The sequence below is a fragment of the Salvelinus sp. IW2-2015 genome, linkage group LG15 (genome assembly GCF_002910315.2).
Source record: "Salvelinus sp. IW2-2015 linkage group LG15, ASM291031v2, whole genome shotgun sequence".
In the NCBI taxonomy this organism is placed as follows: domain Eukaryota; kingdom Metazoa; phylum Chordata; class Actinopteri; order Salmoniformes; family Salmonidae; genus Salvelinus; species Salvelinus sp. IW2-2015.
This window is the reverse complement of record NC_036855.1, coordinates 65,866,244-65,880,073: the sequence shown is the minus strand read 5'-3', so window position 1 is coordinate 65,880,073 and position 13,830 is coordinate 65,866,244. Positions and strand designations below refer to the sequence as shown.

General features: G+C 46.8%; 1 protein-coding gene and 1 long non-coding RNA gene across 2 annotated transcripts in view; one reads left to right on the top strand and one right to left on the bottom strand.

Annotated features, from left to right (window-relative positions):
• LOC111973858 (transcription initiation factor TFIID subunit 4-like) overlaps positions 1–13,830 on the top strand; it is a 747,250-nt gene that overhangs the window by 194,859 nt on the left and 538,561 nt on the right. The window lies entirely within an intron of this gene.
• LOC139028905 (uncharacterized) overlaps positions 7,430–13,830 on the bottom strand; it is a 13,252-nt gene continuing 6,851 nt past the window's right edge. Inside the window, exons 2-3 of the long non-coding RNA XR_011481127.1 lie at positions 8,737–8,939; positions 7,430–7,805 (exon numbers count right to left, since the gene is read on the bottom strand). This is a non-coding gene — a long non-coding RNA (uncharacterized lncRNA). The remainder of the gene's footprint in view (positions 7,806–8,736; positions 8,940–13,830) is intronic.

Genomic DNA, 13,830 nt, shown 5'->3' with positions numbered 1-13,830 from the left:
CATTTAGGTCCATTGTAATCTTCCATCACGACCTAGTGTGGCATCCACCAAATACCTCACCTGACTACACCCCTATAAATAGCGTCGCCACTACCTTGTGACCAAGGAGCCCTATGTACCTTGTCAGCTGGTAGAAGAGCGCTGCTATATAATATAGAGACAGGTGCTAAATTGGAAACACATCCCTATTGTTATAGGGGGCCACAAATACCTTCATGACTGAAATGTGAGTAAGAGACGTGGAACTGAAATAACAGATAAGGTGTAGCCTTGGTATTTACTAGTGGTGAGATAATCCAAACAGGCCTAATTACAGATGAGGCGTGTTCTATGTTTGAAATAAGACTGATTTACCGGTCCGAAATACCTGTCAGAGTGCTTCGTCGCGTAGTATATATGCTCTGAGGCTAAGATCCATCTCTCATCCTCAAGGCTCTTCCCGCCCTCTACCGCTCCTATCTTCTTCAGTGAGTGCACATATGCGAAAGCGCACCTAGGATGGTCTAAGTAAAAGTATAGGTGTGACCAAACTATTTGGCTAGGGGGCAATGGAGCCACCACCAGATAACTAGCTTCGACCGTATAGCCACAAACCAATCAGATATCTGTGGAGAACGAAGAGGTATGGGCTTGGAGAACAAGACTGGAGGGGTAAGAGGCGGTTGGAACAAGAGGGCTGGAGGTAAGGCTTGCGAGAATGGGAGGCTCGGAGGTAATGGGGCTTGAGAGAGGGGCTGAGGTAAGGGGCTTGGAGAAGGGGCTGGAGTAAGGGGCTTGGAGAGGGGGCTAGAATAAAGAAGCTGGGAGGTACGGAAGGCCGGAGGATATGGCAGCTGGAAGGTAGGGGCTGCGCAGTCTCAAGAAAAGAATGGAGAGTAAGCGGGCTTACTATAAGGAGAAACCAACACATGGATGGGGAGTCAACGGAAGAGGACTTGAAAGAGGACATTGATAATTGTAAGCTGCTTGGATAACTATCTTAGAGGCGACTCAGCAACGGCATTCCATTGTACACAGGCCTGTCCGCCATGGCAGCAGCACAGCTATAACACTCGTCCAATTGATTGCACTGAACAACAGTAGCGTTTTCGCCTAGGCCCTCGATTCAAGCGGGTCGTGATTTACTATATTCGCTTCACAGAGAGCAATTAGGCGAAGCCATTTCAATAGCTATTGTAAAAACGGGCCCGGTGTTCTTAAACAAAGGACTAGTAATTGACATTAGACACTTGCGTCACTACATTACTGGCTGTGAGAGAGCTGAAAACCATTCGCGATTAATCAGATCAGGCTATATCATACTCTATGGTAATTATATAATGATCCTTGCATGTAAGGTCCGTCACCAAGCTTTCATTATCGAGCTAGAGAGACATGTATCGACAAATGAAATAGAGTCCTAATGAGAATACAGGCCCCTGGAGAGACACACAACACACACAGAGGACACAGCACACGCACACACATTACTGGCCTCTTGAACAACAGATCAGACAAACAATAATATCCAGCCCTGCAATAAGCCTGAATCACTTGTGGATTCATTTACACAACAAAAAGCATGGAGATCAACCCACCAGACGTTGCTCACAGACACCCAAACAACTGACTTAAAACACAACTCAAACAGAGCCAGAGAGAACAATTTATCTTGGAAACATCCCATTAGGTACGATCAAGTCTGAGACACGATCAATAGCAACAATCGCATACGACTTTAGCATGTATCCCAAATGGACACCCATAACCACCCTTAGAGCCATAAGATTTGGTTCAAAAGGTATATCACTATTAAGGGAACAGGGATGACATTCTGGGATGCAGCCCTAGCTCTAATATCATAGCACCACAGTATATATCTCTTCCCGAGGCATGACCTCTCATATACTCACAACAACACACAATTGAATCAGCAGGCTATTGAATGCTTATGATACTAATACAATGCTAATAGACTTATTGGTTCCTGATAGTGGTGGGCACAGAGAGGAGATGATAGGAGAGCGGTTCAGTTTTATTGTTGTAGTATCGTTGGGGAGGAGTGGGTAAGGAAGTTCATTTGAGTGACTTTAAAGGGCAGATCCGGGGGAGATTCTAAGCAACAAACCAACAACGGACACAACCACCACTTTGAGCTGAGTCAATTAGTTTTAAATGTCACACAGAATTCCCCTTTAACATCATTAGGAGAGAAAATGAGGTAAACATTCAGGATGTTAGAGGTTTGGGGGGGGAGTAACACAAGTCTGCACAGGGTCCAGGAACATCAATGTATTAGAGTCCCGTGGCACTAAATGGCGGCCAGCTTATATTTCTGTTATTAATAGACATTAAAGTTTCAAAATGAGAAAGTGACCAAGACCGCTGGCAGTCCAGGTGAGAACGTCCTTCAGATCCTATCAGGGTAGCGTTAGACATAGAACTTTCGACAGAAATGGTGGCATAGGTGCACAAGCTGAAACCCATCCTCCAGCTTTTACACGCATTCCCAGCTTTCTTCCCCAGCATACATCTTCCCCCAGCCCCATCCCGCTCTCTCCCAGCCTATCCTCCCAGCTTCCTCTCCCAGCATCATAATTCCCCAGCTCCAATCCCTAAGGTAATTCACCAGCTCATCCCCAGGTCTCCAGCTCCATCCCCCAGCTTCTCCCATGCCCCACCCCCAGCTCTCTCCCAGCCTCCACCCCCAGCTCTCTCCAGTCCCACCCTCCCGAGCTCTTCCGCCCCACACCCAGCTCTCATCCAGCTCTCTCCGCAGTCCACCCAGCTCTCTTCCCAGGCCCACCCCAGCTCTCTCGACAGGCCCATCCCCAGCTCTCTCCCAGTCCACACGGAAACGCCAGTCTACATTCCCAGCGCCCCTACAGCTCTCTCCCAGCTCTCTCGTCCAGTCCCACCCAGCTCTCTCCAGCCCACGCCTACAGCTCTCTCAGCTGCTATTGCCCAGTGCCCACCCCTCAGCTACTCTCCCAGCCCACCAACCCAGCTCTTCTTCCCAAGCTACTCTCGCACCAGTCCCACCCGCAGCTTCTCCCAGGCCCACCCAGCCCAAGGCTTCTCTACAAGCCACATCTCCCCAGCTTACTCTTCCCCGTTCACCCTACCCCCAGCTCTCTCCCAGCCCCACCCCCCATCTCTCTCCCACTCTCTCACAGTCCCATCCCACTCTTCTCCCAGGCCCATCCCAGCTCTCTCACAGCCCTCCATCCCCAGCTTCTCCAGGCCCATCCCCATGACTCTCTTCCAGTCCACATCCCAGCTCTCTCACAGCTCCCTCCCCATGCTTCTCCCCATCCCTCTATGCTCTCGTTCTTTCCCACTAGACTCTGCTCTCCAAAGTCTTCCAATCGGCCAGAGTCTCCCAGGGCCCACATACCCAGCTTCTCTCCCCAGCCCATCCCAGCTCTCTCCCAGCCCATCCCCAGCTCTCTCCCAGCCCCATCCCCAGCTCTCTCCCGGCCCCTATCCCCAAGCTCCTCCCAGCCACCTCCATGTTCTCTCCCAGCCCCCCCGCCTAGCTCTGTAGCGATGTCCAGCTTCCATCTCAGCTCTTTCCCAAGCTCACTCCCCGCTACCAGTCCTCTGACACCGCTCCATCCCACAAGCTCAAAATCCCAGCTCTTCCAAGCTTCCATCCCCAGCTCTCTCCAGCTCCATCCCCAGCTGCTCACCAGCTCCCATTACCTAGAAACACTGACAGTACGAATCAGAGGCTCCTCTTGACTAAGGTGTGGTTAACAGGGAAAGGTCAGTGTCGGGAATGGCTTTCATCTTTAAAAGCCCTTTTAAAAAGCTCTGGTTAGAATATGTGGAGGAAGAAGGGGAACAAGTTAGTCATGCTATGGTCAGCGTCCGCAATATAAGCACCCTGTTAACTTATGAGAGTAGTAGACATAATAAATTATTTGGACCAGAGCCTATTGGGGGGGCTGCCGAACAAATAGGCACGCAATAAGTAGAGGAAATACTGTATGCAAGAATACGTTGGCCATTTGAACACACAGTGCTTGTGATGTAACTGGAGAAGAACACCTGGGACAGATTAGAAGGAATTCCGGCAAGCAAGCTCGTGTCAGAATGTTCTAAGTGTCCGGACTGAAGTCCCTTCTCAGTGGGAAATGAAGATGAGGTAGGTCGTAGTGCTCAGACAAATGGCACACACTATGTTGCATCTTTAATAAGTGGCACTCACTTATTTGAACAGACTGTGCTCATTAGCTGCTGCCCTGGTCAAAAGTAGTGCAATCTGGTTTCAGTAATGGCAAGTGTTTTCCCACGTCCTCGAGCCTCCAGAGTCGCGAAGCAGTCTGTTTGTTGGGGTTAACTGCTATTGCTGTGTGCTATCCTGAAATGAAGGGTAGCTTACTATCTAACCAGTGTGTTGTGTGTCGTGTTGTGTGTGTGTGTTTGTGTGTGTGTGTGTGTGTGTGTGTGTGTGTGTGTGTGTGTGTGTGTGTGTGTGTGTGTGTAGTTGTGTGGGTGGGTGGTGTGTGTGTGTGTGGTGTGTGTAGTGGTGTGTGGTCTGGTGTGGTCGTACCGTCGGATGTGTGCCCATATGCTGTAACAGGAGGTGACATTATCTTAAAAATGCAGCTCTGTATATAGCCCTAGTTTGGATTTAACTTAAACGCCTCCCCTCTTAGATATTTGTGATCTGATGAAGGATTGGAGTGGAAGTATACTGTAATGAGGAACTTGAGATAGATCGTGATCACACAAATAATAGACGCGTCTGACACATCACGTCAACAACACACACACCACACACACACACACACAACACACACACTCACACACACCACACCACACACAACACACACACGAAACAAACACCTTACAGACTAGTTTCTCAGACTTGTCTGATGATGATGAACCAGATGTGCTAACGGCAGCCCCCTCACAGAGCTCCAGGTAGACATTGTACCGATCGATTAGGAAAATAAGCTTTACCGGCCGCCTAAAGTCCTTACTTTAAGCATCAGGGGACGGAAAACATCAAAACTGAATCTTAGATCAGTTTCATAGGAGAAACTTAATCCTATTCCTCATGTGGAATCATAGGTAGAAGTTGTCCCTAGCACGTGATACATTCTAATAGTTATGGATAGGATTGGAAATAATGCAATCTGATCCTAGATCTATGGTTAAATAAAGGGCAGATGAGAGGGGTGGACCGCACCTTCCTCAGCAATCCTGGGGGAACAATACATTCCCACTGTGCTCAGGTTCCCACACAGGGGAGAAATGTAATGGTCCTCCCCCTGACCTGCTGTAGTGACCCGAGACTTAGCTGGCGCCTCGGGTTGGAAGTTCGGCTCTAAAACCTCCTAAAGAATTGCAGATCATAGGATCAGATTGCATTCTCCCCGATCCCAACCGTAACCGTTAGATGGTGAATAAGATCTGACCCTGTATCAAGGCAGTGAACATGACACTCACATATGATAAATTGACATGCATGTCAAAACAGACGACTCAGGTTGCTTAGTAATGGGAGGAGCGCGCTTGCTAGATCTTTTTCAGTCCGGTAAAACATGTTTCCAAAGACCGTTCTCTGAGTACAACCCAGCCTTTTCACCTTATTTGATTTACCAGTAAACTAATACACTGGATCTGACTGGCGGCAACTAATCATCAAGGCCTTTAGTTGAATCAGTTTAGAATCAGCCAGTCTGGAATCAATGGAACAGGTGGAACTGGGGTTCATCGAGGAGAGATTTGGGCAAGACTGTCAGATAACACTATGTAACTAAGTTGGAATGGGCAGGTTACCTCCATACAATGCAAATCACTTCCCTGTGCTTTGAGTGGAGTAGTTTTTATCATAATGACCTGGCTGAATACAGTGCTTTAACAAGTGTGTGATAATCGACTCCCCTAACCATTAGCTCAGATTTTTGACATACACAACTAGCCAGTGTACTGTCACTAATCCCTAAATCACTAATGCGCTGATTGGCTGACAGCCGTGGTATATCAGACAGTATAGCCACGGAGTATGAACAAAACAACTTATTTTTAGCTGCTCAGCTTGTACGGTTCCTGTGTGGAGTATTGTAACCGCCCATATGTAGTAGCTTTTTAGTTCCCCTTGCTGGGAGGATATTGGGATTTGTATACATTTATTTAACTAAGATATGGGTGTTTAATTCCTGGCCAGTACATTAAGAGAAAGCAACAGAGCAGCTGAATGAATTAGTTTAGAGCGGTTTAACAACATTCACAAGGGACTATGCTCCCAATGGCATACTTCGGCTTCATATGTGGCACAACTTTAATGATCAAAAGGGTCCATAGGAGCTGTGTTCAAAGTGTGCACACTCATAGAAATGGGTGCCACTTCAGGATGGACTCTCGGTAGGAGAGGGAACACTTGCTTGTACCTCAGAGCTTTCATTCATACCTCGAGGGTAGAAGGACTCAGGAAGATCACCAACACAAGAAGACATGTAGGTGTCTCACTTCTCCCTCCGCCGCCTGGCGCTCCACGGCTCAGGGCATCTAGGAGGGAGGAGAGAGAGAGAGGGGACGGTTCGGACGGGAGAGAGGCCGCGGCACCCCCGCGGAAACCGAGAGAAGGAGACAGCAGAACACGAGAGAGTGAGCAGAGCAGAGAGAGGATGGTGGACAGCGGTGCAGCTTGAAGATGCATTCTCAGCAGACAGCACCCCAGAATGATTCGTGCTGTTTTGTCCCATGGAAAGGGTTTTTGCATGCAGAGCACAGAATGGGCGAGTTGTATAGTTCAAAGGCTCGGGAAAGGATGGAACGCAGCGTCCGGGTAGCCGACTGGCGCTACTGTAGTTCAAAGGTGTTATACGGAAAAGGAGTGTGCTTTGTGAGTACCATGCGCAGTCTGAGGACGTTTGACTGTGTGTATTGTGTGTTCTTCATAGTGTATGTGTGTAGTAACGAGTACAGGAATAAACGGTTGACAGCCTCATCGCCGCCTCACAGACCACGAAGCGAGACAAGGAGGAGCAAAAATTGTAACATGGTTCCCCACAAAGGGAATTAAAGCTAGACACTTCACGCCCATGTCATTCTCAATCCAGAGATTGAATAATGGACCTTGAGGCGCTGATTTCTAATGACCTGATGGCCTGCTCTCGTTAGAACAGATGGGAAGAGAGGTACCTGATGTTGGAAGGTGTAAGGGCCAAGGTGCCGTTAGCGTCTCCAATTCCTAGCCGCAGAGAGAGCGTGAGAGTGTGTGTGTGTGTGTATGGTGTGTGGTGTGTATGTGATGTGTGTTGTGTGTTGTGTGTGTGTGTGTGTTGGTGTGCTGTGTGTGTGGTGTGTGTGTGGTGGTGTGTGTGTGTGTTGTGTGTGTGTGTGTGTGTGTGTGTTGTTGTGTGTGTGTGTGTTGTGTGTGTGGTGTGTGTGTGTGTGCACTATAAAGGGACTGGTTTCCATTTAGAATGCAGGCAGACAGTGATGCAGGTGCAGTCGGGCTATCTGTCAAGATGCCCACATCAGGACTGGCACAGCGTTGGCACCATGTTGGCATCACCTACACCACTGTGTCACAGGGAGGGATTAATCAATTGGAAGGGGGCATCTGGGGTGAGAGTCCTCTCCATCTCTGTAAATAGATATTTGATTAAAAAGAGAGTGTGTGTGTGTCATTTATGTGTGTGTATGGCCCATACCTTGGACCAGTCCCCAGTCTTCCACTCGTAACATTTGGAGTGGTCCTCACAGGGCTCCTGGTCAGCAGGCTGAGAGAGGGGGTCACAGCTCCCCTGGGGGTTGGTGCACCTCACTATCCTCCGACGGACCCCACTTCCACAGTCTGAAGAACACTGGGGAGAGGAGGGAGGGAGAAGGGAGAGGGAGACCAGGGGAGGGAGGGAGGGAAGAAGAGATTGGAGGGAGGGAAGAAAAGGGGGGAGAGAGGGAGGGAGATGGAGACGAGGGAGAGAGGGAGGGAGAGGAAGAAGGGAGATGGAGACAAGAGGGAAAGGGCGAGAGGGAAAAATTGGAGTTGAGGGAGAGGGACAAAGGGAAGGGACATATAGAGGAGAGAAAAGAGAACATGAAAGAGGGAGGAAGAGGTGGAAAATAATTACAGTAGAGAGGGAAGAGAGGGGATGGAAAAAGAGAAGAAAAAGAGGTAAGATGAGGTGAGAGGAGGAGTGTGAGGTGGAGGAGGAGAGGGAGAGGAAGAGGGAGGTTAGAGTGATGTCAGGAAAAAGAGAGGGAGGAAAATGAAGTGAAAAGAAATATGAGGATAGAGAGAGTGTGTGAGAGGGAGTGAGAGAGAGAGGGCAGAGAGAGTGTGTGAGAGGGAGCGAGAGAGGGCCCAGAGTGTTACTCATTATAGAAGCCTCCTGTGGTGGTTCATTAGCTCCCCTCTCCAACCCACTCCACCTCCTCTTCAGTGGAGCGAGGAGAGAGAGAGAGAGAGAGAGAGAGAGAGAGAGAGAGAGAGAGAGAGAGAGAGAGAGAGAGAGAGAGAGAGAGAGAGAGAGAGAGAGAGAGAGAGAGAAGAGAGAGAGAGAGAGAGAGAGAGGTGACAGATGTCTATATTATGCAGTTCTACTGCACGCTGCTCCTACATGATTCTGCATCAAACTTTGAGAAAGTAAGTGGTTTACTATTTCTCTCTCTCTGTGTCTCACTCACACGGCACTTGCATAGACACGTGGACACACACAGATGTGAGGAAACACTCAAACACGCATCCACAAATGGCGCATAGACAAGCACACACCCCACCCCACCACAACAGACCTTGGACCACTCAGAGGCCTCCCAGGCAGTGAGGCAGTGGCGTCCCTCGCAGCCTGCAGCGGGGGGTTTGCCCCCCTGGCAGTTACAAGTCCCGTGTGTGGATAAGGGATCCGTTCTGCAGCTGGTACACACAGCCCACCTCACGCAGCTGGAGACCCTTCCCACACGTCACCGAGCACTGGCCCCACTCCCCTGTCACCCACCTGGAGAGAGAGAGAGAGATGTGGAGAGGGGAGAGGAGAGAGAGAGGGAGGGGAGAAAGATAAGAGGAGAGAGAGGGAAAGTGAGAGAGAGAGGAGGGGAGAAAGATAAAGAGGGAGAGAGGGAAGAGAGGGGGAGAAAGATAAAGAGGGAGAGAGAGGGGAAGTGAGAGAGAGAGATGATTGCATTTGTAATTTATTAAGGATCCCCATTAGTTCCTGTGCAGGGCATCAGCTACTCTTCCTGGGGTTTATTATGGATCCCCATTAGTTCCTGCCAAGGCATCAGCTACTCTTCCTGGGGTTTATTATGGATCTCCATTAGTTCCTGTCAAGACATCAGATACTCTTCCTGGGTTTATTATGGATCCCATTAGTTCCTGCCAAGGCATCAGCTACTCTTCCTGGGTTTATTATGGATCCCCATTAGTTCCTGTCAAGGCAGCAGCTACTCTCCTGGGTTTATTATGGATCCCCATTAGTTCCTGTCAAGACAGCAGCTACTCTTCCTGGGGTTTATTATGGATCCCCATTAGTTCCTGCCAAGGCAGCAGCTACTCTTCCTGGGGTTTATTATGGATCCCATTAGTTCTTGCCAAGGCATCAGCTACTCTTCCTGGGTTTATTATGGATCCCCATTAGTTCCTGCCAAGGCAGCAGCTACTCTTCCTGGGGTTTATTAAGGATCCCCATAGTTTCCTGTCAAGGCAGCAGCTACTCTTCCTGGGGTTTATAGGATCCCCATTAGTACTTGCAAGACAGCAGCTACTCTTCCTGGGGTCCAGCAACATTAACATTTCATAACACTTTTCACAACACATTAAGTGTGTTCCCTCAGCCACTACTCTGCTACCACAGATACACTACCAGTCAAAAGTTTTAGAACACCTACTAGGGTTTTTCTTTATTTTTTACTATTTTCTACATTATAGAATAATAGTGAAGACATCAACACTATGAAATATGGAATCATGTACAGTAGTAACCAAAAAAAGTGTTAAACAAATCTAAATATATTATATATTTGAGATTCTTCAAATAGCCACACTTTTGCCTTGATTACAGCTTTGCACACTCTTGGCATTCTCTCAACCAGCTTCATGAGGTAGTCACATGGAATGCATTTCAATTAACAGGTGTGCCTTCTTAAAGTTAATTTGTGGAATTTATGTTCTTCTTAATGCGTTTGAGCCAATCATTGTGTTGTGACAAGGGGGGGGGGGGGGGGGTAACAGAAGATAGCCTTATTTGGTAAAAAAATAAGTCCATATTATGGCAAGAACAGCTCAAATAAGCAAAGCGAAACGACAGTCCATCTTTACTTTTAGAGATGAAGGTCAGTCAAGACTTTGAAAGTTTTTTCAAGTGCAGTTGCAAAAACCATCAAGAGCTATGATGGAAACTGGCTCTCATGAGGTACCGCCACAATAATGGTAGACCCAGAGTTACCTCTGCTGCAGAAGATACATTCATTAGAGCTACCAGCCTCAGAAGTTACAGCCCAATAAATGCTTCACAGTGTTCAAGTAACAGACACATCTCAACATCAAACTGTTCAGAGGAGACTGTGTGGAATCAGGCCTTCATGGTCGAATTGCTGCAAAAGAAACCACTACTAAAGATACCAATAAAAAGAAGAGACTTGCTTGGGCAAGAAACACGAGCAATGGACATTAGGACAGGTTGAAATCTGTCCTTGGTCTGGAGTCCAAATTAGAGATTTTTGGTTCCAACCGCTGTGTCTTTGTGAGACGCCGGTGGGGTGAACGTATGATCTCCGCATGTGTATCTCCCACCGTAAAGCATGGAGGAGAAGGTGTTTGGTGTGGGGTGCTTTGGTGACACTGTCTGTGATTATTTTAGAATTCAAGGCACACGTAACCAGCATGGCTACCACAGTCTGCAGCGATACACCATCCCATCTGGTTTGGGCTTAGTGGGACTATCATTTGTTTTTCAACAGGACAATGATCCAACACACCTCCAGGCTGTGAAAAGACTATTTACCAAGGAGGAGAGTGATGGAGAGCTGCATCAGATGACGTGGCCTCCACAATCCCTCGACCTCAACCAAAATGGATGGTTTGGGATGATTCGGCCGCAGAGTCAAGGAAAAGCAAGAAGTGCTCAGCATATGTGGGAACTCCTTCAAGACAGTTGGAAAAAGCATTCCAGGTGAAGCTGGTTCAGAGAATGCCAAGGGTGCAAAGTTGTCATCAAGCAAAGGGTGGCTACTTGAAGAATTCTCAAATATAAAATAGATTTTGAATTTGGTTAACACTTTTTTGGTTACTGCATGATTCCATATGTGTTATTTCATAGTTTGATGTCTTCACTATCTATTCTTACAAATGTTAGAAATAGTACAAATAAAGAAAAACCCTTGAATGAGTAGGTGTTCTAAAACGTTTGACCGGTAGTGTATCTACAATACAAAATCCATGTGTATGTGTGTGTAGAGTGCGTGTGTTATCATGTGTATGTTTCTAAATATTAGCTTTGGCAATGTGATAACCCGTTCCATGCCAATAAAGTATTTTCTGATTAAATTGATTAGAGTAAAATTATCAACAGGTTAATGTTGATTTCCCTATGTTTTATATACATTTCCATACTGTGAGGTTGTGAGAATGATGGTAATGCCCTTTTAGTGTAAGAGCTGTTTGAAAATACAGTCTGAAATTTCAGCCTCTTCTGGTGGGATGGAGTTTTGGCCTGGTGACATCACCAGGAAGTAAATGAGTTAATAAGAAGAACAAGAGTTCCAAACCTCTCTTCTGAAAACAGCTAGTTCTCAGTTTCCCACTCCCCTGTCACACCCTGGCCTTAGTATTCTTTGTTTTCTTTATTATTTTAGTTAGGTCAGGGTGTGACATGGGGAATGTATGTGTTTTGTAGTGTCTAGGGTGGTTGTATGGTTTAGTGGGTTAAGTAGAGTAGTTGGGTTTGTGTTTAGTATAGAGGTCTAGCTGTGTCTATGGTTACCTGAATGGTTCTCAATCAGAGACAGATGTCATTAATTGTCTCTGATTGGGAGCCATATTTAGGCAGTCATAGGCACTAGGTTAATGTGGGTAAATGTTGCATGTGTGCACTAGTTCTTTCATAGCTTCACGGTCGTCTGGTTTGTTCATTTTGTAAGTATTTGTTTTTTTCCTTCATTAAAAGAAGATGTATTTTTCACGCGCTGCGCCTTGGTCCTCTCTCTCTTATCAAGACGATCGTGACATCCCCAGTCCTACAGTCCTACAACATTCTTGCTTGAGTAATTGCTCTGTGCTAAGAAGCTATTTTAGCCATTTTAATTGAAAACAATCACAGTAAAGTACTTCATTGTTACCCGGAAATGATTGATGTTGAGATAAAAATGGCTGCATTGGACCTTTAAGTGTTCTCTGTGTTAAACGAGTGGTTCGCTATGCAACACAAAACACAGACATAAACTGAGCAATTGAAATACACTTAATTTCTCATTCAAAACAATAAACAGCGCCAACACACTATCCTCCTAGTATTAAAAACCACCAAGCGTCTTTTGTAAACTACGATGTCGCCAATGAAGTAGTGTTGACTAATCCACTGGGTCGTGATCAGTAGGGCACATCGTAGCAAAACGTTTTGAAACAGAAAAGGAAAAAGAACCTTTCTTATTGGACCAAGTCCAGGTAGTCCCTCCCCAGTTTCAGAGCATCTTCTTCCAATTGGTGCCTGATGAACATTACCCTGTAGATGTGACAGAGTTTGMGGTTTGGGGTTTACAGCACCAGGCCTGGTGAAATGAGGTCGGAAAGAGTTACAGCCAAACACCTGGGMCCTCTGGAAAACTGGGCCTCTATTTTCCAGGTGATGTAGTAAAAAACTAAAGGAGTAGATGGAGAGGTCCCAGTCTGTCTGTCCATCTGCCTGTCTCTCTGTCTGCCTGTCTCTCTGCACTACGCAACATGTAGCTACACTATTGATGGGAAATCAAGGGTGGCTATTTGGGGCAGGTCTTTTTCTGTTCCCAGGAATATATACAATGTCTATGGGGCGTGTCTATAAAGTCAGCAACGTATTGACAGAATACACTCAAGAATAATTTGAAAGGAATCTTTTTCAATGAAAATAAAGTTAAATTAACAAAATATGGAACCCCGTGCTCAACTTTCCAGCTAGAATATAGATGGCTCGAATTCTACAATCTTTAGAATCTAGATTCTAGAGGCTAAAATCTAGACAGAGTGAAACCACAGTTCAGTGAGTGTAACATAGGGGATTTGTAGCCTCACTCCTCAGCCTGAAATGTGCCCACTCACGTTGACTAATAGCTGCTTTTTGGTGGCACCAACTGACTAAAAACATTTCAGGAGGGAGTCACATGAATCTGTGAGCAGAGGTCCAGTTGCTTGCGTTGAGCTAGCGTGCAATGTGGAGGCAAGTCCAGTTGCTTGTCTCGGTGTAGCTGAAGCGGGAGAAGTGGAATGGCTCTCCTGGGAACTCCAGTCGTTCCGTGTATTTGAACCAATCCTGAGCTAGCAACACCTGATTCAACTTGTCAACTACTTATCAAGCCCATGTTTCCGTGAATCAGGTGAGCTAGTTCAAAGCCACAACAGAAGTCTCTACCCTGAAGTTCGAGTGATATACAAGTACATTAGTGGGAGTCAGTGTGAGGCCGGTTCAATAGCCAGACGGCACTCTGCCTTTGATGTGGATAAGGTAATAAGGACTTTAAACCACGTACAGCTCGCACCACTATTCCCTATATAGTGCACTAATTTGACCAGTGCCTATGGAAGTAGTGCACTATATAGGGAATAGGGTGCCATTTGAGATACACCCAGTTTCTTTGAACACGAGAGATCAGTGGTCTGGTTTAAATGCATAGCAGTACAGCTAGAAACATTCTTGCTGA